Raw genomic sequence first — 25,994 nt, forward strand, 5'->3', positions numbered from 1 at the left:
AAAGTCCAATGAGTACCTTTAGGATTTCACAGGTCATTTTTGTTTCAAGACTACACCTCACGGTTTAGGGCCCCTAAAATGCCAGGGCAGTATAGGAACCCCACTAATGACCCCATTTTAGAAAGAAGACACCCCAAGGTATTCCGTTAGGAGTATGGTGAGTTCATAGAAGTTTTTATTTTTTTGTCACAAGTTAGCGGAAATTGATTTTAATAGTTTTTTTTTCACAAAGTGTCATTTTCCGCTAACTTGTGACAAAAAATAAAATCTTCTATGAACTCATCATACTCCTAACGGAATACGTTTGGGTGTCTTCTTTCTAGAATGGGGTCATTTGTGGGGTTCCTATACTGCCCTGGCATTTTAGGGGCCCTAAACCGTGAGGAGTAGTCTTGAAACCAAATGTCGCAAAATGACCTGTGAAATCCTAAAGGTACTCATTGGACTTTGGGCCCCTTAGCGTACTTAGGGTGTAAAAAAGTGCCACATATGTGGTACCGCCGTACTCAGGAGAAGTAGTATAATGTGTTTTGGGGTGTATTTTTACACATACCCATGCTGGGTGGGAGAAATATCTCTGTAAATGACAATTGTTTGATTTTTTTTGCACACAATTGTCCATTTACAGAGAGATTTCTCCCACCCAGCATGGGTATGTGTAAAAATACACCCCAAAACACATTATACTACTTCTCCTGAGTACGGCAATACCACATGTGTGTCACTTTTTTGCAGCCTAGGTGCGCTAAGGGGCCCAACGTCCTAATCACAGGTCATTTTGAGGCATTTGTTTTCTAGACTACTCCTCACGGTTTAGGGCCCCTAAAATGCCAGGGCAGTATAGGAACCCCACAAGTGACCCCATTTTAGAAAGAAGACACCCCAAGGTATTCCGTTAGGTGTATGGCGAGTTCATAGAAGATTTTATTTTTTGTCACAAGTTAGTGAAAAATGACACTTTGTGAAAAAAAAACAAAAATCAATTTCCGCTAACTTTTGACAAAAAATAAAATCTTCTATGAACTCGTCATACACCTAACAGAATACATTGGGGTGTCTTTTTTCTAAAATGGGGTCAGTTTGTGGGGTTCCTATACCGTCCTGGCATTTTACGGGCCCAAAACCGTGAGTAGTCTGGAAACCAAATGTCTAAAAATGACTGTTCAGGGGTATAAGCATCTGCAAATTTTGATGACAGGTGGTCTATGAGGGGGCGAATTTTGTGGAACCGGTCATATGCAGGGTGGCCTTTTAGATGACAGGTTGTATTGGGCCTGATCTGATGGATAGGAGTGCTAGGGGGGTGACAGGAGGTGATTGATGGGTGTCTCAGGGGATGGTTAGAGGGGAAAATAGATGCAATCAATGCACTGGGAAGCACAGATGTAAATATTGCACTGGCGAATTGATAAGGGGGGTCTGAGGGCAATCTGAGCGTGTAGGCGGGTGATTGGGTGCCCGCAAGGGGCAGATTAGGGTCTGATCTGATGGGTAACAGTGACAGGTGGTGATAGGGAGTGATTGATGGGTGATTGATGGGTAATTAGTGGGTGTTTAGGGTAAAGAACAGATGTAAACACTGCACTTGGGAGGTGATCTGACGTCGGATCTGCGGGCGATCTATTGGTGTGGGTGGGTGATCAGATTGCCCGCAAGGGGCAGGTTAGGGGCTGATTGATGGGTGGCAGTGACAGGGGGTGATTGATGGGTGATTGACGGGTGATTGACAGGTGATTGACAGGTGATCAGGGGGATAGATGCATACAGTACACGGGGGGGGAGGGGTCTGGGGAGAATCTGAGGGGTGGGGGGGTGATCAGGAGGGGGCAGGGGCAGGGGGGGGGGATAAAAAAAAATAGCGTTTACAGATAGTGACAGGGAGTGATTGATGGGTGATTAGGTGGGTGATTGGGTGCAAACAGGGGTCTGGGGGGTGGGCAGCGGGGGTCTGAGGGGTGCTGTGGGCGATCTGGGGCAGGGGGGGGAGAAATCAGTGTGCTTGGGTGCGACATAGGGTGGCTGCAGCCTGCCCTGGTGGTCCCTCGGACATTGGGACCACCAGAGCAGGAGGCAGCCTGTATAATACACTTTGTAAACATTACAAAGTGTATTATACACTTTGTATGCGGCGATCGCGGGGTTAACGATCGCTCCGCCCATGCCCTTACAAGGACTGCCGCCTCTGTGGGTGAGCTGGTCCTTGCGGGCTCCACTTCCCGGCCGCCCCTGTGCGTTAGTGGTTAAATTTTAAGATTTTCGCGACAGTACCTCTTTTAAGTACCACCAACAGTGCATGTTTTGCAGAAAACCGCAAACATTCACAGGTGAGGTAATTAGTGTCTCAGCAGAGCTGATTAACTGCCTCTGTGGATTTCCACAAAACATGCACTGTTGGTGGTACTTGAGGACAGGATTGAAAAGCCCTGTCCTAATGCTGGGTACACTCCATGCGTTTTCCCGCTCAATCCACGGGGCGATCGGGATCGATTCGACTATATCTGACCCGCTCGATTCGTGCTTCGATCGTTCCTGCCGTTGATTTGCATGTTAAGTATGCAAAATTGACGGCAGGAGCGATCGAAGCCCGAATCGAGCATGTCGGAAATAGTGGAATTGATCCCGATCGACCCGTGGATCGAGCCGGAAAACGCATGGTGTGTACCCAGCATAAGGTATGTGAAACAAATTGATTGAAAGACTTGCTTGATTTGATTAAAGACCTGCTTTAAAATGATACATGCGATAATATACAAAAGTAACCCTCTTTGGAACTTTATAACCCTTCTAGCTCTTGTGCAAACTGTTTTACCTGCCAAAGGGCCTATAATTTTATTTAAAGGACCACGATCGCGAAATTTAAAAAAAATAAAACTAAAAATTATTCATACTGACGACAAAGCTGGTAAAAGGAATAGTAAAGGGTTATTAATTAGTTAAAAAATAAATCACACTGGTATTGTCCTTTAAGCCCTTTTGTAATTCACTCAGCTCAGGGCACATTGTGTAAACAGACAGGTGATATCACTATTTCTTTATTTAGCTTAGCCACATCCTGGCCAATATGCAATTTACTTTTTTCTCCTAGGGCATCATTTTTTCATCTTCTCTTTAAATTAACTTTTCAGCATTTCACAATTAAAAAAGTAACAAAGGTGGTAGAAAAAGTACTGTCAAAATTATTCTGTGTATTTTCTTGCTTGCTGGAGCTTTAAAAGGTATGAAAGTGTGAAAATAATAACTTGGAGAAAACTAAGGAGAAAAAGTGAATTGCATATGGGCAATTGGTCTTACAGAATGAGAGATTGATGAAGCAAGTGAAGTGTGGTCCGGTGTTAGTCGAGGAGCAGAAATGCAGACATCAAACCAACAAACATTGTGTAACGATTGTGGAATTATCTCCGTGGTCAGCGCACAACCTGCGCGCCGACACCACGGAAATCCTCCACAAACGTTTGGATAAGAGAACCCAGCTAAGGTGTGGATGCACCCGTAGAGAGGAATTCCAACCGGCAGATGGAGCTGTGGAGTGCAGAGGAACAGATCCAGGAAAATAACAAACGCAATACCTAAACGTGGTCACCGCGCGTTAGGCGCAACAGCGACAAGCGCGTTTACGGCGCGGTCTCCGCACGATAAGCGCAACAGAGACAAGCACGCCACCCTGACTAACGAATGAACACAAATGAACAAATAACAGGAACGCTTGCTAAACGGCTGCCTTACCTCAGGCAACCGCAAGCGTTTGCTCCAGACAGACAGACGAACGGAAAACAGGAATAGGTCAGATAAGATCCACCGCTCTTCTGCCAGAGCGAGTGCGATCCGAGTTCAGGGACCGGACAGGAAGGATCCACTGCTCTTTCCGCCAGAGCAAGTGTGAACCAAGTACAGAAACAGAGCTAGCAGGATCCACTGCTCTTTTCCACCAGAGCAAGTGTGAACCAAGTAGAGAAACAGAGCTAGCAGGATCCACTGCTCTTTTCCACCAGAGCAAGTGTGATCCAAGTGCAGAAACAGAGCTAGCAGGATCCACTGCACTTTTCCACCAGAGCAAGTGTGATCCAAGTACAGAAACAGAGCTAGCAGGATCCACTGCTCTTTTCCACCAGAACAAGTGTGAACCAAGTACAGAAACAGGGCTAGCAAGATCCACTGCTCTTTTCTACCAGAGCAAGTGTGATCCGAGTACAGGAATAGGCCTAGCAGGATCCACTGCTCTTTCCGCCAAAGCGAGTGCGATCCACACGGCAAGACAGACAGAAGGAGTAACCAGTAGCAACCGCTGCTCTGGCTAGCACCCCTAAGGCAGAACACAGAAGGAAGCACTGCCACTACCACTAGGGCGAATACAATCCAGACAGATGGAGCAGCCAGTAGCAACCGCAGCTCTGGCCTACACTCCCAGACAGACAGAACGATTCCCTGTCGACCGCCGCTGGTGACAAGGCAATCGAGACAGAGAGGGAGAACAAGGCAAAACAAATAATACAACCTGACTGCACTAGAAGGAGTGCCTAGTGCAGTCCCCAGGAACACTCTAAGATATCTTTAGCAAACAATAGCAAGGCTGACACTCCAGGAGTGTTTTAGCAGTACCAAACCATCATGACCAGCAAAGGATCTTGGGAGAACATGGTATTTATACTGCAAGCCTTCAAAGGAGGCGGCTAGGCAATTTGCATGACAAGTGTATGCAAATTCCTCAGTGACAGAGCAAGGCTGAAACCTGCAAAGTAAAGACAGGTCTCTTTTCCAGAGACCTGCAGCCCTTAGACTTAAAGAGACTCCGTAACAAAAATTGCATCCTGTTTTTTATCATCCTACATGTTCCAAAAGCTATTCTAATGTGTTCTGGCTAACTGCAGCGCTTTCTACTATGACAGTCTCTGTAATAAATCAATGCATCTTTCCCCTGTCAGACTTGTCGGCCTGTGTCTGGAAGGCTGCCAAGTTCTTCAGTGTTGTGGTTCTGCTATGAACTCACCCTTTCTGGCCCCTCTATGCACACTGCCTGTGTGTTATTTAGATAAGAGAGAAGAGAGAAGCTGCTCTAATCAGCTGGATAAATCTTCCTCTGAGCTGGCTGGGCTTTCACATACTGAGGAATTACAAACAAGGGCAAAGCTGTTTGCAAGAAGAAAAGAGCAGCCTGAAACTTCAGTGCATGAGAACAGGGGGAAAGAAACACACAAATGATCTCTTGAGATTCAAAAGGAATGCTGTATACAGCCTGCTTATGTATGGATGTATTTTCTATGTGTGGACATACTGTACATCAACCTACTTCCTGTTTTGGTGGCCATTTTGTTTGTTTACAAACAAACTTTTTAAAACTGTTTTTAACCACTTTTAATGCGGCGAGGAGCGGTGAAATTGTGACAGAGGGTAATAGGAGATGTCCCCTAACGCACTGGTATGTTTACTTTTGAGCGATTTTAACAATACAGATTCTCTTTAAGGAATGGTCAAACAGCTGTCTGCCTGTGCAGACAGCTGAGCGTGAGCGGATCATTACACATTGATTCCGGTGATACCTTTAATGACTAACTGTACATGGTGTATTGCAAGCTTTCGAAACGTTAAGTCTCTTCTTCAGGCATTATACAGAACTGGATCAAAGCTGTACAATGAGTGATTGTATGGTTCTGACCCAGTTCTGTATAATGCCTGAAGAAGAAACTTAACATTTCGGAAGCTTGCAATACACCATGTACAGTTAGTCATTAAAGGTATCGCCAGAATCAACGTTTGTTGGTTTCATATCTGCAGAGTAGTGTTGAGCCGAAATTTTCAAAATTTCTTGTTTCTTTAATTACGGACACAAATTTTGCTGCTACGACGTGAGTTCGTAATTTCGTAAATTATTGCCATCATTTGGAATTCCGTAAGCAGAGGATCACCAGATTGTAGCCACCTCGCTTTACAGGTGGACATCAGGCTTTACACTATGTTTCACCATGGAGCATCAGTGAATCATACCAGGTTCCAGTATAAATATCTTTTAATCTTCCATAAAACTTGAATAAAACATAAAAAAATTTCATCGCGCGGCATGAAGTACAAATATCTGCCAACATCCGCGCTTCTCGCGCTACTATGATGAGTCTGGTGGATGACGAAATGCATAGGGCGGAGCCAGTATGCCTGAGACAATTACGCAACAGAGGTAGCGGTGGTTCGCGGAGGGAAGCCGGACTAGCGTGGGATCTCGGTGAGCGGGATGCCACCCGATAACCAAGCGAGAGCGACTCTAGGCCCTGGGAATACCGCTGTGATATGCTATCTACCCTCTGGGATCTTGTAAGTGCATAGCAGCGCGAGAAGCGTGGATGTTGGCAGATATTTGTACTTCAAGGGGAACTGAAGAGAGAGTTATATGGAGGCTGTCCTGTTTATTTCCTTTTAATCAATACCAGTTGCCTGGCAGCCCTGCTGGTCTATTTCTCTGCAGTAGTATCTGATTAAAACCAGAAACAAGCATGCAGCTAGTCTTGTCAGATCAGACTTATAAGTCTGAACCACTGAAACACCTGATCTGCTGCATGCTTGTTCAGGGGCTATGGCTAATAGTATTAGAGGCAGAGGATCAGCAGGGCTGCCAGGCAACTGGTATTGTCTAAAAGGAAATAAACATGACAGCCTCCATATACCTCTCTCTTCAGTTCCCCTTTCATGCTGCGCAATGAAATTTTTTTATATGTTTTATTATCTTGATTTTATAGGGATCATTATTACCCTCTTTTCACGGATCCTCTGAGGCCACTGACTATGATATAGTTCAAAACAATTCTGTAGATCAGAGTTCCCCAACCCTGTCCTCAAGGTCCACTAACAGTACATGTTTTGCAGAAAACCACAAACATGCACATATTGGGTAATTAGTGTCTCAGCAGAGCTGATTAACCACCTCTGCGGATTTCCAGAAAACATGCACTGTTGGTGGGCCTTGAGGATAGGGTTGGGGGACACTGATCATAGATCATACCCTAAAATCCACAGGTGTCAAACTCCAGTTCTCGAGGCCATATCCATGTCAATATTTAAGATGGACAGAGAAATGGAGATAAGTATTCTACTTGATGAAAAACACCCTTCCTGATTCAGTCCCATCAATAATTTGAGCTGTGCCAAAAATGTGTGAAGATCTCGGCCCTTGAAGACTGAAGTTCCACATCCCAAACAGCTGACGATTACCAACGAAATTATATTCTGATGGCACGTTCACATCAGTTTCTCTCGGAATGACAAGCAGCATACTGTTTGATTACCGGAGAACGTGCACATTTACAGTGGCAGTGAAGCATACTTACATGTATTGTAAACTTCACTGAATGTGTCACATCTCACTCCTAATGTGCAACACAAGTTTTCATCACCAGTGCGTTTCAATCGTATGGCAACATACATAGGGCTTGATTCACAAAGCGGTGCTAACCTACTTAGCACGTCTAAAGTCTTTAGGCGCGCTAACCAGGGTGCTAAGTAGCTTAGCACCGGATTTCTCAATCAGATCGCGCGCTAACTTTGCGCGTGCAAAGTTTTACGCGCGCTAAGTCCCATAGACTTTAATGGGCACTTCGCGCGTAGCGCCCTGCGCTTTGTGCAGTACGCGCGTAAAGTTTTGCGCGCGTAAAGTTTTATGCGCGAAAAGCTTGTTTAGACGTGCTAATGGGGTTTTTACAGGCGTGCACCGCTTTGTGAATCAAGCCCATAGTGTGAAAGTAGCCTAAGCTTGCACCAGCTGTTTAATGTGAACTCTCTCTTCTAAATACTATGCATTGTACGTTTTTTACATTTTTATGCTTAAAGGATTTCAGCAATCTGAGACCAGTCTGAATTCCTTTTTATAGAAGTGTTTGTATTCTAAACGTTTGTGCAATATAGATTGATAGCAGTCACAAACTGATTAGCATTGAATATTGACCTGGTAGTTCATGGGTTGCTTTAATAAAAACTCCAAGTTCTTTCCAAAATCAATTAATTTGTCAGAGAATTTCAAGCTGTGCACAGTTTGTATACTTTTTATGCAAAATACATTAATTTAATAACATGTTAAAGCCAGTGGTTACCAATTAAAAAATAAAAAAGTCAGATACTCACCTAAGGAGAGGGAAGGCTCGGTCCTAATGAGCCTTCCCTCTCCTCTCCTGGTGCCCTCGGTGCTGTGCTGGCTCCCCCGTTCGCGTCCGCCGCCGCAGGGACTTCGGAGGTCTTCGGGAGCACTTGGGCTTCCGAAGACGGGCCGCTCCATACTACGCACGTGCGAGCGCGTCATAGAGGGCGCTCGCGCATGCGTAGTATGGAGCGGCCCGTCTTCGGGAGCCCGAGTGCTCCCGAAGGCTTCCGAAAGCTCCCTTCGGCTGCGGAAGTGGCAGTATTTGACCGAACTGGTCGAATACTGCTACGGGGGATCCTGCGTGGGACCGGGCACCAGGAGAGGAGAGGGAAGGCTCATTAGGACCGAGCCTTCCCTCTCCTTAGGTGAGTATCTGACTTTTTTATTTTTTAATTGGTAAACATTCACTTTAAGCTGTAAAAATAGTGTTAAAACCCCTTTCTAATCCTTTTCCCCAATCACCCCATTAGCACTTAATTTCTTCCAGTGTGGTAGGGTGGACGTGGGTGATTGAGGAACAGGATCGGTGGTTGGGGTCCGGAGGTTCTGTATCTCCTCGTTCTAGAGCAGGGGTGTCAAACTCAAATACAAAGTGGGCTGAAATTGAGCTCTGGGACCAAGTCGCGGGCCGACCTCAAAGTCTAATGGCCACCTCCCTCCCTTATAAAGTTCCCTGGTGTCTAATAGCCCTACCGACAGTAGGACACTCGGAAGTGACAGGAGGGCACATGGGGGTGACAGGAGGACACTTGGGGGTGACAGGAGGACACTTGGGGGTGACAGAAGGACCCTTAGGGGTGACAGGAGGACACTTGGGGGAGACAGGAGGACACTTGGGGGAGACATGGGGACATAGGAGGACACCATTTGGGGGAGGTCATGTACAAGACGCTCCTGAAATATGGACTGACCAGGTTTAGTTTATTTTTTTTTCCCCTGGTTTTTGCCCTCTAAATCTAAGTGCGTCTTATATTCCGGAGCGTCTTATATGGCGGAAAATACGGTAAGTAGGGCTATTAGACACCAGGGAACTTTATAAGGGAGGGAGGTGGCCATTAGACGTTGAGGTCGGCCCGCAACTTGGTCCCAGAGCTCAATTTCAGCCCACTTTGTATTTGAGTTTGACACCATTGCTCTAGAACAAGGAGATACAGAACCTCCAGACCCCTGCCACCGATCCTTTTCCTCAATCACCCACGTCCACCCTACCACACTGGAAGAAATTAAGTAGCTACCTACATTCTAGAGCAGAGGTGTCAAACTCAAATACAAAGTGGGCTGAAATTGAGCTCTGGGACCAAGTCGCGGGCTGACCTCAACGTCTAATGGCCACCTCCCTCCCTTATAAAGTTCCCTGGTGTCTAATCACAGTACCTACTGTCACCCCTAAGTGCCCTATTGTCACCGATAAGTGCCTTCTTGTCGCCCATAAGTGCCCTCTTGTCACCCTTAAGTGCCATCTTGTCACCCCTAAGTGCCCTCTTGTCACCCCTAAGTGCCCTCCTATCACCCAATGTGCCCTGTCTGTGTCCTGTCACCCCATGTGTCCTGTCACCCCATGAGTATTTTCACCCCAAGTGCCGTCTAATCTCCGTCTGTCTTCCCATGTTTCCCGCTGTGGATGTCTCCCCCCTCTTGCCTCTCTTCCCTCCTCTCTTTATTCCCCCCCCCCCCCTGTAAGCAGCGGCAGTTGTAGCGGTAGCGGCTTACCTCCTTCAACTTGCTCGCGGTGATTGAAGACATCCAGCTCCTGTGTGCGGCTTCCTCTAGTGCCGGGTTCTAATGACGCATCATCAATGATGCGTCATTAGAAGCCGGCACTAGAGGAAGCCGCACACAGGAGCCGGATGTCTTCAATCGCCGCGGGCAAGATAGAGGAGGTAAGCCGCTACTGCTACAACTGCCGCTGCTAACACAAGGGGGGGACCCGGAGATAAAGAGAAGGAGGAGAGGCAAGAGGGGGGAGGCATCGACACTGGGCACAAAGGCAGGGAATCCCCGATGACGGTGGGTCGGCAGTTTGTATCGGCGGACGTTCATAAGTCAGGAATTTCCTGCCTTTGCCTTATAAGATGCAGGGACTTTTTCTCCCCATTTTTTGGTGAGAAAAATACAGTATACAGTTTTCCCTAGTGTCTAGTGGTCTTCCTTTCCTCATCTATACACTTACCTGTTGTTTAGTGGTCCTCCTTCCCCTATACAGTTCCCTGGTGTCTAATGTCTCCTCCCTTCCTCATACAGTTCCCTGGTGTTTAGCGGTCTTCCTTCCCATATACAGTTCCATGGCATCTAGTGCTGTCCCCCTCCCCATATGGTTTCCTTGGTGATCTAGGGCTTACCCTCCAGTATACCTTCTCTGGTGGTCTAGAGTGTGCCAGACATAATGCTAAGTGGGGAAACCACCTGAGGGCCAAATCTGATAGCTCCGAGGGACGGATTTGGCCCACGGGCCGGAGATTGACATTTATGCTCTAAAGCAAGGTGGTGACCTGGCGTCAGTAGCGGGCCCATCACTGGCTTGAGCTCTGTAGCTCCGCCCGCTTGCATGAGCAAATTTTTTTGTTACGTGGCACTCCATGCAGCTGGAGGGGATCAAAGTGTCAGACTATGGCCTCAATTCACTAAGCTTATCTCCTGTCTTTAATAACGTTTCTAGAGTTATCACCATGGTGATGAGGCATGTAGTATTCAGGAAACATTTTACCTCAGGCAAACCTAAAGTTAACTCTTCTGTCTTTAAGTTAACTCTCCAATCCTTAAAATAACTCCAGAGTTAAAGACAGGCTGTTAATTAACTGCGTGTGAAAATAACTAGAGAGGAGGTAACTTAAGGAATAAAAAGATAAGATAACCCTCACTGTGTGGAGGTAAGTTTTTTCTTGCCTTATTATCTCCAGCATGATCTTAGTGAATTGAGGCCTATGTCCGACACTTTGGTCCACATAGGAAAACGCTGTATCGGACCAGATCCGGCTGCAGCTCCCCTGTGATTGGACCTAATGTGCCAACGCAATATTTATATTTTGTGGCACAGCAAAGGGGATGTGCCGGTGGCTATTGGAGCGTCAAACTTAGACTTTTCAATATGAATAGGTTGATGCTGTGCCACATTTTATCGACAACAGCGCCATCTAGCGGCAGCCAGTTTTTCCTGTGTCAGACTATGTCTGACATTAGACCTAGAGATATAGGCTGACATAGTCCGACATAGGATTAGAAAGGGTTAATATGTTAGTAGGATGGTATGTAAGGACCAAAAGCATTGGAACTCGATCCCCAGGGCAACAGATCTGAGCAGTCTCACACAAGCTTGGCCTTTAGGTACAGCCAACCAATGTATACAGAGGAGGAACAATGGTTATCACAGTTGCATAAAGGTGCAGTGTTCCAGATTGGGACACCTGTACACACACTACATTCTTAGTCGAAACAGCTGCAGATGGCTGCCTCAGAGTTCCATCTAGGATGTGTACCAGGCTTTAGACGGACACTAATGCTTGGTACACACTATGCAATTTTCCTGTCAGATCGATGGGACATTTCCCATCCTTTGGTCATTTCCAGCATCTGCTTCCAATCAAGAAAGGTATCGATTTTGTTCAGTACTGATCTCAAAATCAGATCAGATGACGCAAAACTGTTTCATCGTACATCTGTGGTGGTACAGAGAACTCCTCTTTTTGGTGTAACACAGAACAAAGCCATTACTTTAGAAAGACACAAACACAATTGGAGAAAAAAAACAAAGAAAAAACAAACATCTTTGCATAGCACTAAAATTTATAATCAGTTCAGGTACTAAATATAATACGTTTGTGCAATATATTTCTGTGCAGACACGTCTTCATCAGTGAGTTCAGTCGATTAGCAAATACCAAGAAAATAGAAATAGGACAATGGCAGCAGATCCATTCTGCAAGACTATAGACAGCATATGCATTCCATCTCGAGCTTGAGCTGTTCATCGCGGGTCAGTGGCAAAATGCATCAATGTTTTGTTCTCTTCTACGAGAGTGCTTTATCCGTATGATGTTCTCAGCAGTAGCCACTTTAGTTCTTGAAAAAGGTTAAGCTTTGTACAGTTTTTCAGCTCATTCAAAGCCGTGATGCATGCAGGTAGAGGTCAGTAATACATGTAGATGTCAAGAGTTTGATAGCATAATAATAAACAAAGGATTTATTTGCACCTAAAAGTGATCACAACATCCACAGAAGGAAGGTCATGACACATAGCAAATCCCTCTCAGTCACACTTGTGCATACTTACAAAAACTTACAAATACATGCAGTTTTACTGTTGCTTATAATACATCACAGAGAGAAATCGTTATGCAATATGGTAACATTACACTGTTTTATCAATAGCTTTTCGTCAAGGAACATGAGGCACCTTTATCAAAACTGGAGCAAAGGCTTGGTGTGGGTGTTGTCTGAATCAGCCAATTACATTCCATTTGTCACTTGTCACATTACAACATCTGAATTCTCTAGGTATTAACCACCATGATTTCTCTGCTCCAGGTTTAATAAATGCATTGGCAAAAGAACTCCAGATTTTTTCCCCTTTGTATTAGTGTACATTATCAACAGGAATCAGGATTGACCTATTAGTAGGTTCCACAAGCCACTCCTTTGTCCTGACTTACGTTGGGTCTGAACTTCTAAAATTCTTCAAAGCTGAGGAACGTAAGGCTGGTTGTTTCCAAAACTCATCTCATGAATAGTGTTGGAGTTTGAGTTCAGCATAGCCATTTGAGAACACCCAAATAGACAAACTGGAAGGAGGAGGTATCAGAATCACAAGAAATGCAAAATGACTCGCAAGATAGTGAACTCCTCCTAACCCTGTCCACTTGTTTAGTGCTGAACAGTGGCAGCTGGGAGTATTCAGGGTGTTGCATATCAGCTATGCCAAATTCCAACACTACCGATGAGATTCGTTTTGGAAATTCTACTTATAAGTGGTCCCTGCTTGGATCATGTTAGAGCACAGCAAGGGTTACCGAAAGGTTAGTGAACTAGATCACATGATTTAAGTTCTGTAAACTCATCCGTAGTGAGAATTGTGAGGAACTAACATATATTTTTAAATCTATCTAAATTTACCTGAATTTAGGTGAAATGTTGGTAAGGATGCATTAGGAATCACAACTTATTCTCTAACCTTTCAGTAAACTCTTGATATGGTCTAATATGCTGTTGGGGAGAGTAGTATCTTTTTGCCTCCGAACATCAGCCAAAGTTGAAGAATTCCAATCTAAGTGTAAATGATCACTTCTCCAATTATCTCCACACCTGGAGAAACTTAGTATATCAGACCCATTGTATTTTTAGCATTTCATAGCAGTCAATAAAGTTATGGATTTTGAAATAAAAAAGTGACATGTAACTATTTCGGGATATTTATATCAAAGCATTTGGCTTCAAACAGATCATCACCTGACCTCATATTTACAACCAGAACGAGGCTAGGTGGGAATTTTGTTTAAGAGGACTTTTTCTAGCAGTGGCTTGGGACAAGATTCAGTCCTTCTCCTGCTGTAATATATACCTTATGGAAATGTTGATGAATGCTGGTTATTTATTACAAAGTTTTATCACGGTAACTCTCAAAAAAATATACCATCTCACTATCATCTATAAGTATGTTCTGTGCAACCAGAGTAGATAGGATTGTCAATATTTAGTAATAATGGCTTCTAGTTATGGATATTGTGTTTTGGTAATTACTGTATAAGGGTGTGGTGTTTTTACCTGAATAAGAGTTTTGTACAGCTTTTATTTGGTGTATTTTAAGGCAAACTAATGTAAAGGCAGAATGTGATTTTATAGTACTCTGTACCCTCAGTGATGAATAAGAGTTCAGTTGGCATTGTATATGTACATGTGAGCATTTTGATGACTTTATGGCAAACATTGGATTTAGGCCTACACTGAGACATGGAACGGTGAAGCCAGTTTTTGAACTGTCAGAAGAAGTTGTTAGATGACCACATGGGCCCATATGTTCATTGTATATTTTTTTCTTTTCAGTAATTAGAAATATTTCCTGATTTAGAGACAAATCTTATTCATTACAGTAAAATGTATGGGGCATTCAATAAGAAATACAGTTTATATAACTAGGCTGACCAGCAGTGGCGTAGCTGAGGACGTAGGGGCCCCAGTAAACGTTTTGCATTGGGCCCTCTCAAGCACCTTTTACATAACAATTGATATGGAGCACCAAAACCTGCCAAGGACATCCTGGGTGTCAAAGATGTATAGGCAGGGGAGGGGGACAATTTGTTAATGATTATCACTATCTAAATAACATACAGAAGTTATCATTATTAGCATAGCACCGATGAAGAGGTAACACAGTGGTAGAAGGAGGGCCCCTGGTGGGACTCTCTGGTCCAAGGGCACTGATGCAGTTGCAAACTCTACATTGCCTATTGTTACACCACTGCTGATTAGACCTTAAAGGCTTGATGCTGTAAAACAAATGCACCGTGTGATGTATTTAGCACCATTATGCTGCCTGTTACATATGACATAGATCTCTTGATTACTCCTCTGGAAAAGCATAGCCCACACCCCACTAGTGCCATAGCTCAAACCCCACTGGGGACATAGCCCAAACCCCACGCACCACTTGTGCCATAGCCTACATACCACTGGGCCATAGCCCAAACCCCACTAGTGCCACAGCCTACACACCACTAGTGCCATAGTCCACACCCTACTATTGCCATAGCCCACACCCCAATAGTGCCATAGCCCACACCCAACTAGTGCCATAGCCCACACCCCACTAGTGCCATAGCACACACCCCGCTAGTGCCATAGCCCACACCCCGCTAGTGCCACAGCCTACACACCACTAGTGCCATAGCCCACACTCCACTAGTGCCACAGCCTACACAACACTAGTGCCATAGTCCACACCCAACTAGTGCCATAGCCCACACCCCACTAGTGCCACAGCCTACACACCACTAGTGCCATAGTCCACACCCAACTAGTGCCATAGCCCACACCCCACTAGTGCCACAGCCTACACACCACTAGTGCCATAGCCCACACCCAACTAGTGCCATAGCCCACACCCCACTAGTGCCACAGCCTACACACCACTAGTGCCATAGCCCACACCCAACTAGTGCCATAGCCCACACCCCACTAGTGCCACAGCCTACACCCCACTAGTGCCATAGCCCACACCCCAATAGTGCCATAGCCCACACCCCGCTAGTGCCACAGCCTACACACCACTAGTGCCATAGCCCACACCCAACTAGTGCCATAGCCCACACCCCACTAGTGCCACAGCCTACACCCCACTAGTGCCATAGCCCACACCCCAATAGTGCCATAGCCCACACCCCGCTAGTGCCACAGCCTACACACCACTAGTGCCATAGCCCACACACAACTAGTGCCATAGCCCACACCCCACTAGTGCCACAGCCTACACACCACTAGTGCCATAGTCCACACCCTACTATTGCCATAGCCCACACCCCACTTGTGCCATAGCCCACACCCAACTAGTGCCATAGCCCACACCCCACTAGTGCCATAGCCCACACCCCGCTAGTGCCACAGCCTACACACCACTAGTGCCATAGCCCACACCCCACTAGTGCCATAGCCCATACCCCACTATTGCCATAGCCCACATCCCACTAGTGCCATAGCCCACACCCAACTAGTGCCATAGCCCACACCCCGCTGGTGCCACAGCCTAAACACCACTAGTGCCATAGCCCACACCCCACTAGTGCCATAGCCCACACCCACTAGTGACATAGACCACACCCCACTAGTGCCATAGCCCACACCCTGCTAGTGCCACAGCCTACACACCCAACTAGTGCCATAGCCCACACCCCACTAGTGCCACAGCCCACACCCCACTAGTGCTATAGCCCACACCCCACTAGTGCCATAGCCCACACCCCACTTGTGCCATATCCCACACCCCACTAGTCCCATAGCCCACACCCAACTAGTGCCATAGCCCACACCCCACTAGTGCCATAGCCAACACCCCACTAGTGCCATAGCCCACACCCCATTTGTGCCATAGCCCACACCCCACGAGTGCCATAGCCAACACACCACTAGTACCCCAGACTACTTCTTAACATTCTGCTTTTCTGTCTTATGCAAATCCTTCTCCTAGGCCTGTATTTCTGATGCTGAGCTTTCCAGGCACAATTGTTGTAACGTCTGTATCTTCTGTACAGAAAATCATTTGAAACCATCTAAAACATATCTATCAGCTTTAGCAGAAACAACAGGCGGACTCCGGCACTCTCCAGGCATCACTTCTTTATTCAGGCCACCAAGCAACAGGTAAAACAGATGCCCCCTAGTCTACAGCTGTTTCACGTGTACAACACTTCTCTTCAGGACCTGTGGGGCCATATCTATCAGCTTGTCATAAATGAAAGCCAAATCCTTGTGCATTCTTGCTTGCTAAATCTCCCTCTGATTGTTTTACTGATGAAAAAAAAATCATACTTAATAACATCATGATATAGCTGGTGCTTTTATGAACTGTCTTTATAGTCCTCTCCTCACAACCATTGGGTATCCCTATATTTGTTTTAACCTGCCCTAGTAACGCAAGAAAAAGTGATGATTGGTTGCGAGAAGAGAGAAAGAACAGTCAGACACTTCATACGTGAGGTTTTAGATCGTTAGAAACCATTGTTCTAGACAGTTTACAAGGCACATCCTTTCCCAGTACACTGCCATTTACAGTGAAGTTCTCGGTCTCCTACAATACCCCTAGCATATAAAGTAACCTGACAATGAAGAGTAGGAGATCAGCAGTGGTGGGCTAAATTCCTGCCAGCTAATTCATTAAGAAACTAACCTACTTGTGTAGCATTGGGGGTATAGGAGGTACCACAGCTGTTTTGACTACGAGAATTTAAAAATATGAGGTAATTTAAAAATATGAGGTAATTCATGGGCAGAATTAGAAAGCATAGATAAAAAAAACTGCACCATTTGTTTAATAGAGGTCAATGAGTGAGGAGAGGGTGCTAGCTGTGCCATTTGTTTAAATAGAGGTAAATGAGTGAGGAGAGGGTGCTAGCTGTGCCATTTGTTGGCTAGAGGTCAATGAGTGAGGAGAGGGTGCTAGCCGTGCCATTTGTTGAATAGAGGTCAATGAGTGAGGAGAGGGTGCTAGCTGTGCCATTTAAGTGAGGAGAGGGTGCTAGCTGTGCCATTTGTTGAATAGAGGTCAATGAGTGAGGAGAGGGTGCTAGCTGTGCCATTTGTTGAATAAAGGTCAGTGAGTGAGGAGGGGGTGCTAACAGTGCCATTTGCTTGAACAGAGGTCAGTGAGTGAGGAGGGGGTGCTAGTTGTGCCATTTGTTGAATAGAGGTCAGTGAGTGAGGAGGGAGTGGAGTGCTAACCGCACCTTTTGTGGAATAGAGGTCAGTGACATTATTTCAATAGAGGTCAGTGAGTGAGGAGGAGGTGCTAACCACACCTTTTGTTGAACAGAGGTCAGTGAATGAGGAGGAGGTGCTAACCACACCTTTTGTTGAACAGAGGTCAGTGAATGAGGAGGAGGTGCTAACCACACCTTTTGTTGAACAGAGTTCAGTGAGTGAGGAGGAGGTGCTAACCACACGTTTTGTTGTACAGAGGTCAGTGAGTGAGGGGGAGGTGCTACCCACACCTTTTGTTGAATGGAAGTCAGTGAGTGAGGAGGAGGTCCTAACTGTGCCATTTGTTGAACAGAGGTCAGTGAGTGAGGAGGGGGGTGCTTGAAGATGTAGTATTAATATCCTATCCATGTAAAAGCTGATGTGTAAAATGCGTTTAACTAGACTTTATTTTTAGGAAATAGCTATTTGCATATATATTCAAAGGGAGCATGAACTGAAAATCTACTATAAACTACTAAAAAATGACTGTTTTTTTTAGCAAAAAAAACTGAGGTAAGGAAGGAAACAGATGACACCCTAGCAGTGTGTGATACTATCAGAAAGCCAGTAGCTTTCCACTGCACACCATGGTCATGCTCTTAAAAGAAACATTACATGTAGGTCCAGTAAACAGATGGATTTTAACAACTCTGGGAGGGTGTGGTGGAAAGACCTTCCCAAAAATATGTAATGCCATCTTTTGTTGCAGGCGACATTATGCTTTTGCAGGTGACTTTGTGCAAAATAGTGTCCCCTACATACGTTACTCGATGGCCACCAGGCCAACATTGTTCTCGGATCTTTTATTGTTACGTGCTGTGATTTTTTTTTTAATGTTGTGTTCTTTTCTCCCAGGTGATATTTTCACACCTTATCATAAAATGCCCTATAAACTACCAGCACGCTAGAAAATACTCAAAATAATTTTGATAGTCCTTTTCACCAACTTTTAGGTCATCTTTCAATTGTGAAATGCTTAAAACTACACCTTGGCCCATATGCAATTAACTTTCTCTCCTGAGTTCTCTCCTAGAAGACAATTTTTCATCTTCTATTTAAAATAGCTTTTCAGCACTTTGCAATTGAAAAAGTACCCAAAAGTAGGTGACAACGAATTATTAAAATAATTTTGAGCATTTTCTCACTTGTTGGCTGTTTAAAAAGCATTTTATTTACAAGGTGTAAAAATATAACGTAGGAGAAAACTCAGGAGTAAAAATGAATTGCATACAGGCCCAAGTCAATAAAATGCATTTTAAATCTTTATCTTGCAAGAAGCTACTCAAAATAATTTTAATAGTACCATTTAACCTGCTTTTTTGGCTCATTTTCAATTGCACAGTGCTGAAAAGTTATTTTAAAGAGAAGTTAACATAACTTTTCAGCACTCTACAATTAAAAAAGTACTAATACAATTATTCTGAGTGCTTTATTGCTTGCTGGTAGCTTAAAGGGCATTTTATTGATGAGGTGTGAAAATATTACCTGGTAGAAAACTTGGGAGAAAAAGTGAATTGAATAAGGGCCACTGTCTATTGTTTCATGAGTCTGAAAACTGCTTGGAGGTAAAGATGGCCCGAACGGTTCGCCGGCGAACTTCCGGGGTTCGCGATCGCAGAGAACCGCAAAATTTTCCAGAAGTTCGGTTCGCCCCCATAGTGCATCATGAGGGTCAACTTTGACCCTCTACATCACAGTCAGCAGGCACATTGTAGCCAATCAGGCTACACTCTCTCCTGGAGCCCCACCCTCCCTTATAAAAGGCAGGCAGCATCAGGCATTGGACTCACTCGTGTGCCTTCATTAATTAGAGAAGGGAATGCTGCTGCAGACTCTGATAGGGAAAGCTTAGTTAGGCTCTTGTAGGCTTCTTAGCTTGCTGATTCTTATTGCTAAAAAAGCACCCCTCAACAGCTCTTTTGAGAGCTAATCTTGTTCTTGAGATCTATTTATTTTTTTTGTGTGTGTGTCACTGACACTTGTGTTGCATAGACAGCCTTGGTAATTCCTACTGTGTGTGCCACTGCCAGGCCCAGCATATTCAGTGACTACCTGTGTGTGCCAGGTGTACATTGTAATACCCATCACTGCATATACCTACCTGTTGTTCACTTCAGTCAGTGCACCCACCTACGTGAGCGCACGCAGTACACTGTGCCCGTCCGGTACCTGTGTGTGTGTGACAGGTGCACATTTGTAATATCAGTCATTGCATAATTGTTCACAGTACCTGTGTGACCGCACGCTGTGTAATATACCACTCTGAGCATATTTGTTAACTGCACCTATGTGACAGCTGCACATTGTATTGTAATACCGGTCACTGCATACCTTTCACTGCATCTGTGACTGCACATTGTATTATACCTGGCAGTCAGTGCATACCTTTCACTTGAATGGATGGCAGACTTGCCCTCCATAACAAATTCTCGGTAAAGGTAGTAAAGTCGATCAGTGTCATATACAGCAGAGCCTCGAAAGTCCTCCTGTATTGTTATTTTTTTCACTACCTCGGGACTTGCATACTATGCCTGTTGCCTTCTAGTGCAGCTGGAGGCATTGTCACTGAGAAGAGAAGTCGCCTAAGTCACAAAAGTGTTCAGTACCTGATCTTTATCAAAATGAATGAGGCATGGATACCGGAGGGCTACTGTCCGCCCCAAGACTAAGTCAGTCCCCACATACAGCACCTCTGTCTGCACGCCGTGTGACTGCCTGCCCCAAGACTAAGTCGCTCCCCACACAGCACTTCTGCCCGCAGGACGCTTGACTGCCTTCTCCATCACCACCAACAGGGTCCAGGACTCCAAGTGGATTCCTGATTGTTTGAGGCTGCTGCTAGCATCGGCCGCTATAATTTTTCTGGTGCGTGTACATGCCTGCCTAATTTTTCTGGTGCAACAACAAAACAAAAGGCATGTACATGTGCCAATTCCCCTTCGTGATCATTTGCCACGGTGAAGGGGCTTGCGTATCACAATGAAGCAATGACCACCGGCTATATGAGTGTCTCGGGGGGCGGGGGGGCACATTGAAGATAATAAGGTCGTTGCTTCATTGTGGACGGACCAAATTTGATCAGCTGGACAGTCACTGTTGTTCTATCATTGAGCTACCACAGCCCGGCGAACATATTGGCTTCAAAACTGCCATGGCCTGCACTCTCGCCATGGTGGGCACCAGTCCAAGCACGGCTGTCACTACACAAACAGCTGTTTGCGGTGCATTACACGGTGAGTTTGGTGTGTCAGTGTGAAGCAGTACTCTAATTACGCTCCTTGATTGATGTATACATATGCAAGATGTTTTAAAGCACTTTAGGTCTGCAATTTAGCATTCAATGTGATTTCTGCCCTTATAACGCTGCTTTGCCTCAAATCCAGATTTTTTCTCCGGGATTTTTGGTGTCCATCCCACTTCGCCATGCCTTTCTCCAGGTGTTAGACCCCTTGAATCATCTTTTCCATCACTTCGCCTCCCCATTGAACTCTATTGCAGTTCGCAAATGATCGCGCAAACCCAACTTTCGCGGAAGTTCACGAACCGGGTTCGCGAACCGAAATTCGGAGGTTCGGGTCATCTCTACTTGGTATTTGTTTGTGGCTGTCATTAAGTGGTCAGCAATGAAAAGCAATATCTCTGAGTCACAATCAGTTGTATTATCTTGATCTGCCTTTACCGTCCATCAAACTGCCAGTCAAGCATTTCAATTCATCTTTTTAAAATGAGTGTAATTCCCGTGGACCGGGCTGGGGGGCAGACAAGACAGCCAGCAACTGAATATTTAAAAAACATTGGAAGCAAATTACTTTTGAAGGATAAAAACTTTCACAAGGTATAAATTATAAATGCTATTTTTATTCTGTGCTAAATCCAATGCGACTTCATAGATTTCTTAACTCTTAGAGCATTGTAGTACTTGCATATAGCACTGCCTAATATGTTTGTCTTTGTACCAGTTATAAATATGCATTGGCAGGAATTAAGCCCTGTATACACAATTAAGCCCCGTACACACAATTAAGCCCCGTACACATTAAAGTCACTAAGGCAGCTGATAAGGACCGCCTTAGCCAATAATAAGGCGTGTCTACAACAGCCCCCGACCACTGTCCAACCAGCGATCTACCATGTGGATTAACACGGCAGAGTGCCGGTTGGCACCTTTGTACTTAGCGCTTGCCCCGTACATCGCATGATGTCACGTCTACACCGCTCCGCCAGCCGTCCGCCTCCCAGCATTACAACAGAAAGTGTGGTCAGCTGCACAAGCAGACTCCACATCTGTAAAACCCCTCGGCCCAACGATGTCACCCGAAGTGATCGGGTTCTGGATCCAGTGTGTGTACAGGCCTTTACAAGCATATTTGCAGGACATTTGTGTCACAAACTGTGTAGCTTTAAAGTCACCTTTAATTTGCACTGTGGCTTTTGCTATAGTGACTTGGCATTAGATATTTTAGCCCTACGGGCCCATTTCCACTGGAAAAAAAAGCTTTACGTGTGCAATTCGAGTCAGTGTGCGTTAATGTGAATTTGTGAAATAGAATGCAAATATTTGCCTGCATTTTTATGTACTGCAGCATAGCAACATGACACCCGATATGCAATTCACTTTTTCTCCTGAGTTTTTCTCCTAGGAGATCATTTGTAATCTTCAATTTAAAATTACTTTTTAGCACTTTGCAATGGAAAAAAAGTACCAAAAAGTCGGTAAAACATTACTGTAAAAATATTTGGAGTATTTGTTTCCTTGCTAGTGGCTTAAAAGGCATTTTATTTTAAGTTGTAAAAATATCACCTTGGAGAAAACACAGGTGAAAAATTGAATTGCATATGGCCCCTTGTCATAAAATGCCTTTTAAACCACCAGCAAGCAAGAAAATATTGAAAATAATTTTGATAGTACTTTTAGATACTTTTTCATTTGTAAAATGCTTAAAAGTTATTTTAACCACTTCGCCGCCCGGGTACAGTATATCTACGCTCCTTTGGACTTCAGTTCCCTGCCCGGAGCGTAGATATACGCACCCCTGCCGCTACCGCCGCTGTCCGCGCTCCCGCTCGCACGTGCGCGCACTCCCGCGATCGTACATGCCGCCGCCCGCTCGCCCGGAGATCAATGAACGGGAAAATCCATTCCCGTTCGTTGATCTCTGCCCCCGCAATGATCGGCATGCTTCTATGAGAAGCAGCGCGACCATTGTGAAAAAACTCAGTTTCCCGGCCTCCTTTCCTGCAAGCGTCCTTCCGACGCTTGTAGGACGCCTGAAAGAAAAAATGTGGCCATCTTGTGGCCAAAAAGTAATACTACACCCAAAAACATTTTTCACATACACATACATTATTTACACTATTAATTTTAACTCATTAACTCCCACACTCCTCAATTGTTACCAATATTTTTTTTTTGTAATATTAAAATAAATTAAAAAAATTACAATAAAAAAAAACTTAAATAGTTACCTTAGGGACTGAAATCTTTAAATATTTATATCGAGAGGGTATAACACTGTTACTTTATAAATTATGGGCTTGTAATTAGGGATAGACACAAAACTGAAAGAAATGCACCTTTATTTGCAAATAAAATATTGGCGCCAAACATTGTGGTAGGGACATAATTTAAACGGTGTAATAACTGGGACAAATGGGCATATAAGTTACAAGGATTTTAATTATAGTAGCATGCATTATTTAAAAACTATAATGGCGGAAAACTGAAAAATAATGTTTTTTTTCTCCAAATGTTTTCCTATTTTCCCATTAAAACACATTTAGAATAAAATAATTCTTGGCATAGTGTCCCACCTAAAGAAAGCCTAATTGGTGGTGAAAAAAACAAGATATAGATCATTTTATTGTGATAAGTAATGATAAAGTTATAGGCGAATGAATGGAAGGAGCGCTGAAAGGAGAAAATTGCTCGGATGCTGAAGGGGTAAAACCCCTCAGTTGTGAAGTGGTAAAAGAGAATATGAAAATTATCTCCTAGGAGAGTGATGGCTAACCTTGGCACTCCAGCTGTGACAAAACTACAAATACCATTCTGCCTCCCCGAGTTATGCTTAGAGCTGTCAGAATAGTACAATGCCTCATGGGACTTGTAGTTCCACCACAGCTGGAGTGCCAAGGTTAGCCATAACTGTCCTAGGAGATAACTCAGAAGAAAAATGAATTGCATATGGGCCCCTGTCTGACAACTTCCTATTAACCCCTTTTAAAATTGCATGTGAATTTTAGCACTAAAAACACTAAAAAAACTGCTGGTAGCATGCAGCATTGAGAATCACAATGCGCAAACAAGTGCTACAAATGAAAAAATGCAACAGGCTATCCACATTTTTTTCAAATCAGAACTGACAGAACACATTCTATAGAAAATTATTGAATCCTATTGAAATTGCATTGGTGTCAGTTCCCATGCTAATTTGCACATTTCAGTTCAGTGGAAACTGGTCCTAAGCGTTTACAAGTCGTCATAGTTTCCCCCAAATTAGGTTACTTTCAAAAGTCATCTGTTTACCTCCCAAAAACTAATCTTACAGATTTTAGAGAGTGATTTCAACCCCCGAGAAATCTTTGCCTTTCCTCAAATAGATCATCAGGGATATATGGCTGATATTGTGGTGAAACCCCAATCCTGTCTGTGAATCTTGTTGCATTGTGGGAAATAATGGCTGGTTTCAAATGCCAAGCAAAATCTCCCTCCCTGCATGGAACTCCCAAACTAACATTTTGCAGAGAGCTCACCTGTCGGTACTAAAGATGTCACCACCTGTGATACATTTCAGAATGCAGATCAGGGTGAGGAAAGTTTTTACAATGGGCAAACACTGACTAAACTCCTCTAACAAGCTTTAGGTTATTGTTAGAAATATGTTGAACCTGGTAACAATACTCTGTAATTCGTCCTTGCTCGTCTAACTTTTGATCTTTGCAATTGTATACTGTATATACAGCTATTTTACAATAAAGGTCTTGGTAAAGTGCGTGGGAGTTGTAGCTCGACTTACTCTCATACTTTGGACACATTAAACAATGTCTTTGACTGTTAACAAGAGGAAACCTCGATAGGTCAGGACTCATCTATGTCGTTACCATCCATGTGCTTTGCTTCTAACGTGCAAACAGTCTATTGAACTGTTTCTAGAAACGTTAGTTTTTACTGTAGGAGTAAAATAGAAAGCATTATATGAATGCTGTAGGTCACCAGTATTACTAATGCAGCACAACTGCACAAAATATGTTGGCACTTTATAAATCAATAATAATTGTACTTTCCATTAAACTCTTGCTTAGATCAGCCATGGAAGAGTGCCCATTACAGTGTGTGGGTGAGGATAAATATTTAGGTATATGGATTTCAAAGGACCTTTATCGGTAAGCAGAGATGGCCACAGCCTTAGCTACAATTAAGGAAAACGGTAAAGTTTTGATGCAGTTTCTCATTTCACTACTAGGGAGAGCTAGACTGATTAGGATGATCTTCAATTTTGCGCTATACTCCAGTCATACTTGCTTTTTTATTATTCTCCTTTTTCTCAGCGATAAGTGAACACTTAAAGGACAACTGAAGTGAGATGGATATGGAGGCTGCCATATTTATTTATTTTTAATTAAAACTAGTTGCCTGGCAGCCCTGCTGATCTATTTGGCTGCAGTAGTGTCTGAATAACACCAGAAACAAGCCTTCTTTATGAGGTAACGGCCCTTCTAGAATCACATTTTGCCAATTTTAGGAGGCATTACTGACATAATTATTGTGCAGCTGTGCTGAATGCTGGAATATGATGGTTTGAGCAGTCCTCCCAGGACCTAGCCATTTTGTTCAAATTGACTGTTGTAGGATCCTTTTACACCCTGAAGAGTTTACTGTTCAGAGGTGATAAGCCTTCCGATTAAGTCAATATATTAATAGCTACTACAATTATGGTATGGGCCTCGGTTCAAAGTAACTTATGTCCCAGCAACAAAATATTGACCTTTATGGAATCACCATGAATAAGTACACCTTCTGACTATCTCTGACATTAAATTATGAGAGACTAAGGGTAATATTAACCACTTCCCATCCCCCGGGACAAGTATCTACGTCCCTGCATTGCCCCCACGTCCCCTACCCCATGATGAGGTAATACGTGCTTTGCTGCTGTGAGCTCCCGCTCGCCCCCCGCATGCTCGTTACCGCCACTGATCACTAGACAGGAGATCAATGAATGGGAACACAATAAAGTACAGTTAAAAAAATACATAAATAGTTACCTTAGGTACTAAACTTTTTTTAACCCCTTTCCGACTGCCAAATGCTGATACGTTTCAGGAAGGTGGCAGCCCCAGGACCACCTAACGATAAAAAGCGTCAAGTCCTGGGGCGGAGTTTTGCAGGAGATTGCACGCACTGATGTGCGCGCATCCCTGCTTGAATGACAGAGTGACG

Source organism: Hyperolius riggenbachi, chromosome 5 (genome assembly GCF_040937935.1).
Source record: "Hyperolius riggenbachi isolate aHypRig1 chromosome 5, aHypRig1.pri, whole genome shotgun sequence".
NCBI lineage: Eukaryota > Metazoa > Chordata > Amphibia > Anura > Hyperoliidae > Hyperolius > Hyperolius riggenbachi.